Here is a 6,000-nt window from a genome sequence, read left to right on the forward strand (position 1 = left end):
AATGTTAAAGAGGATTGTAATAGAGGCGCCAGTGCTTGTACAACCTGAGTCGGGTAAAGACTACGTCGTTTTCAGTGATACATCCCATAATGGACTGGGATGTGTGCTGATGAAAGAAGGGAAAATATTGGCTTATGCCTCAAGACAACTGAAGAATAACGAGAGAAATTCCCCGACGCATGACTTGAAATTAGCAGCGGTCGTGTTTGCTTTAAAAATTTGACGTCATTATCTGTACGGTGAGCGATGCTATATTTATACAGATCACAAGAGTCTAAAGTGCTTGCTGACTAAAAAAAACTGAATTTGAGACAGAAGATGGATCAAGATTTTAAAAGATTATGTTTTGATCATCGATTTTTATCATAGGAAGGCTAATGTGGTAGCGGATGCACTTAGCCGAAAGGATTTTGTCACTCTACAGGCTTTGGATGAGCTTATATCTTTAAAGGAAGATGGTGCCTTGATTGTTGAACTTAAGTAAAAGCCCATGCTTTTGGATCGGGTAAAAGAGCTGCAAGGTCAAGATGAGAAATGCTTGGCGAAAATGACACAAGGAGAAAAAGAAGAGATCAAAGACTTTGAAATAGGGATGATGGATGTTTGTATTATCGTGGAAGACTTTGATGATAAACTGAAGAAAGATATTCTTTTCGAGGCACACTATAGTCTTTTGACGATGCGTCCAGGTGGGAATAAGATGTATCATGATTTAAAGAGTCATTATTGGTGGCCTGGCATGAAAAGAGCTATATCAGAGTTTGTTGCAAAATGTTTGACATGTCAACAAGTGAAAGTTGAACATCAAGTGCCTTTCGGATTGCTGCAACCGATATCCATTCATGAGTAGACGTGGGAACGAGTTATAATGGATTTTTTTTGGGGCTACCTTTGTCACTAGGTAAAAAGGACTCGATATGGGTAATTGTGGATAGATTTACGAAGACAACTCACTTTATTCCAGTTCGGGTAGATTACTAGATGGATAAATATACATAATTGTATATAAAAGAGATAATTGGATTGCATGGAGTGCCTATATCGATAGTGTATGATCGAGAACCAAGGTTTACTTCAAGATTCTGGAAGTCATTACATGAGGCATTGGGTACTCGATTGAATTTCAGCACAACTTTTCATCTGTAGACAGATGGGCAATCAGAACGAACTATTCAGATATTTGAGGATATGCTAAGGGAATATGTGATTGAGTTTAAAGGATAATGGGAAAAGTATTTTCCTTTAGTGGAATTTGCTTATAATAACAGTTACCAATTGAGTATTAAGATAGCCCCGTATTAAGCTTTGTATGGCAGGAAGTGCCAAACACCCTTAAATTAGTTTGACCTAAAAGATCGAAACTTAGTTGGCCCGAATTTGATGAAAGAAATTGAGGAGAAGGTGAAAATTATTCAAGATAATCTGAAGATAGCCTTGGATCGATAGAAATCTTACGTTGATCTAAAAATAAAGGAGATTGATTATCACGTGGGGGATAAGGTATTTCTGAAAGTATCACCCTGGAAGAAAGTATTGCGGGTTGGGTGCAAAGGAAAGCTAAGTCCGAGATTTATTGGACCTTATGAGATCTTGAAAAAGGTCAGACCCGTAGCTTATCAATTAGCTTTGCTCCTGATATGAACAAGATCCACAATGTCTTTCACGTGTCGATGCTCAGAAGGAACCGATAAGATCCATCCCATATTATCACACTAGAGGAAATAGAGATCTGACCAGATCTGGCTTACGACGAAGAACCAATGCGGATCTTGGCTAGAAAAAAATAAGGAACTACGTAACAAGAAGATTCCTCTAGTTAAAGTACTATGGAAAAATCACAAAGTAGAAGAAGCTACTTGAGAAAGAGAAGAGGACATGAGGAAGCAGTTTCCACACCTCTTTGTATCAGGTACTTCTTTAAAATTCATGGATGAATTTTATTAAGGGGGAGAATTGTAATACCCCAAATATTGAGTCGGTGATCATATTGAAAGGATTTAAAATTTTGAAGGATTAAATTGAATTAATGATAAACTATAAGCAATGATGTATTTAAGACCAATTAGTAAGATTAAAGAATGAAAGGGCATTTTGGCCCTTTTAAGGGAAATGTATTTAAAATTCATTTTGTTAGGGATTTAAGTGAGAAAGGGGAAAAAAATTAAAGCTAAGTCATTTTCTTCTTCTTCCCCGTTGCCCGTGCTCTCCCCAAAGCCAAGGTAAGTTTTCTTTGAGTTAGTTTATTCTTTAGTTTATGGGCAAGTTTTGAAACCTTAAGTGATATATAAGCTTAAGGAAAGTTCATGGATGATTAAAACTAAGGGATTAATGAATTATTTGAGATTTAAGAAAATGTGTTTTTAAGTGATATGTTGAAATAAGAGTTTTTATTTAGGTTTATAAGTATTTTTTTACTTGTCAAAGATGTAAATAAGAGATTTGAAGCATTGGATGTGATTAAAAACATGTTGAAAAAAGTAGTGTGATTTTTAGTTTAGAGTGTTCTATAGAGAATTTGGATGTTATGGGAAGATTAATGAAGGAAAGTTAGTTAGATTAAGTGATGCTAAGTATAAGGGTATTGTTTGAGGTAAAAGTAAGAGATTTAAACGAAATTTGGGTAAGGGTATCGATACTGGAAGAACAATACCGATACTAAAGGTTTTAACTTGGGGAAATAGGATGAACAATATCGATACTGGTGCAATTAGTATCGATACTGCTGAGGGGGTATCGATACTAAGAGGAAGGTATCGATACCATGGATTCTAGAATGCAGAAATGGAATCGATATCGAAAGGGGGTATCTGTACCATAATATAGAAGTATCGATATCATGGAAGGGGTACCGATACTATTAGTCTGGAAAATGAAGATAGGACAAATTTTAATAGAAATTGAATATAATAGTACTTTTAAGTATTATTAAAAGTAAAAATGATAAAGAGTATACTAACATTGGTATGGTATGTGTACTTAAAGGATGCTTGTGTAGATCGTATCCAAGCTCCCGAGTCTAGCAAGAAAAAGGGCAAAGATAAAGTTACCGAATAGCTGGACATTCTTAAAGCATATTAACGAGGCATACCAGGTGAGTGCATTTATTATGTACTTTAAGAGTTATAGATGCATGTTGTTAAATGCATATATGCATTTTCATATCAGTACTATGTGTACTATTGACACTAAGTGTGCAATCCATGGAATTCATAATGTGTTTGTGAATGACTGTATCGACACTAAGTGTGTAATCTAAGAAATTTATAATGTGTTTATGAACGACTGTATGGACAATAAGTGTGCAATCCACGAAATTCATAATGTGTTTGTGAACGACTGTATCGGCACTAAGTGTGCAGTCCATGGAATTCATAATGTATTTATGAACGACTATATCGACACTAAGTGTGCAACCCACAGAATTCATAATGTGTTAACGAACGACCGTATCGACACTAAGTGTGCAATCCATAGAATTCATAATGTGTTTATGAACGACAATATCGGCACTAAGTGTGCAATCCACGAGATTCATAATGTATTTATGAACGACCGTATCGGCACTAAGTGTGCAATCCACGGAATTCATAATGTGTTTATGAACGACCGTATCGACACAAAGTGTGTAACCCACAGAATTCATAATATGTTTATGAACGATCGTATCGACACTATGTGTGCACCTCAAAGAAAGTATAATGAACTGAAATCAATAAACGCGTATTTGATAGATGTTATATAATGATATATTGATTTCACCTCATTGGTGTTCTTGCCTCACTAAGAAAATACTTAACATGTTTTTATTTCAAGCGTAGGTATTAGCAAGCAGAGTAAGGAGTGCATCTGACATCGCAAATCAGGAGTCGCCTCATCAATAACTTTACGACAACTATGTCTATTTTTTATATTATTAGTCGGCATGTAATAGAATTACGATAATGCTCTGAAATGTATTTGGCTTATAATGATTGTAAAAAGATAAAATGTTTGAACATTAAATTTTGTTTATATACTAAAGTTTAATGAACGTTTTATTATTACTAAATTAAAATGTTTTATGAAAAGAAACAAAAATTTTACTGGTTTTAAAAAGGAGGAAATACTTTAATCATGATGTGACATATGTGTCTCGAGTACGGAAATGTATACGTGAAATGGGTGTTACAAAAACCATTTCTTAACCTTTTTCACATTTTAGTAATCGTTTTCATTATAGGAATGAACTTGAGATAAAATCCCTAATAGTGATCTTACAAGGTATATGTAAGTAGGCTGTCCAATTGAACCTATATCTTGGGATCTTTAGTCAACTAGGTTAGGTTTTCCTTTATATAGAGCCTTAATAATTCATGGGCTTTTTAGTCACATTCCTCTTGATGTTTTATCAACTTGATCTCGATTCGACCTTTTGGTTAGATGTTATCTTTTGATCTTACAAAATCAATGGAGATAACTCCAATTGAGATCTGTTGTTTATTGGTATTGTGCCGACAATGCATGTGTCTCGACGCCATTATACATTATACAATACACCCACATACTTTCATACAGTTGTATGAAGGTTTTTTTTACCTTTCCATAACTTATATGATGTCTTGTCTTTTTTCTTGTGGGACATCTTATTTAAAAAGTAATTTACTAATAAACAGTTTCCCCCACATGTTCTATGGCAACCAAGAACTTTCTAGCACGACATTAATCATTTCCTTTAAGGTTTAGTTCTTCCCCTTTGTATTCATGGACCAATGACATTCATAATTCTTTAATCATCTTATTGATATTATACTCTTTATATATTCGACGATCCATTCAGGAGGTAATTTTGACATAGGAAGTTAAAATATTCTCAAGCTTCAAACAATACTGAATGTGGTAAAAACATTTACCTCCTCCTCTCTAATAATAGGAGGATCATCCTATATTGGGCCCTCTCTAATAATAGGAGGATCATCCTATATTGGGCCAGATTTAACATGGTTAAATAGAACATCTTATGTTGTCATGTCTTGAAATTATGTCCACAAAAATTTACATGCTTCTTGTTGTGGCTCACACCAACACCGTTGAATTGTATTCGAAGCCTGAGTAGGAATCAATATTTCAGATTCACGAGTTAGGTGAATTGGTGGGGTTACTCATTGTTTCATTTAAACCACGAAATCAAAAATTTGTAACAACCAATTTTAATTAGAAATTAAAATTCTAAAACAAAATCTGTAACATTGTTGTTACTTCCAAATGATTTTTTTTATAAATAGTAAATTAAATAAATTTTATTGGACAACAAGATTAAAATCTAAAACCAAAATTATAGTCTCGGTTTTTGTTTACAGATAGATCACTATTTCTTTTCGTATCTTATTTATCGCAACGAATTTTAGTAAAAACTGTTTCAAATTCATTCTTTCTTGTGATAGAGAAAGACAAGATTGTGTTGATTGATCTCTACCAGTGTGCTTACTGTTGTGATCATTTGTTATTGTATCCTGAGAGACTAACGTCCAATGTTACTCAAAGTACTAAGGAGAAGACGAATATGTCATAAAGAAAATATTCGTATAGGCCTCAACAAAATTCTTCTTCTCTTTATCTGACTCTAGTTATTGTCTATATACGGGTAAGCAATTTCATTCCCTATTTAAATTTTATATTCATTTTTCTTCTTTCGATTCAATAATAATATATGTTTATTATTATTATTTTAATCTCGGATTAACATTTTGTCTAACAATCTTAAGACATATTATTTCTTTTTTTTTTAATCTGAGGTGAAATCCGTAAATTTTTTAATTTAAACCATAGAACAATGGAGGGTGGAATTTACAAATCTTTCTGAGTTGTTATATACGAGCCTTGTAACTGGAACCAGTTTTGGAGAACTAAGGTACCCTTGGGAAAAAAATTGATTGGAAGCTTTGTAATTTTCTAACATCTTACATTGCAAGATCTGGCACAGTTTATAGTTTGTGTGGAATTAATCAATACACCAAATTATTT

This window comes from Hibiscus syriacus, unplaced genomic scaffold (assembly GCF_006381635.1).
Source record: "Hibiscus syriacus cultivar Baekdansim isolate YM2019G1 unplaced genomic scaffold, ASM638163v2 tig00001190_pilon, whole genome shotgun sequence".
Classification (NCBI taxonomy): Eukaryota; Viridiplantae; Streptophyta; class Magnoliopsida; order Malvales; family Malvaceae; genus Hibiscus; species Hibiscus syriacus.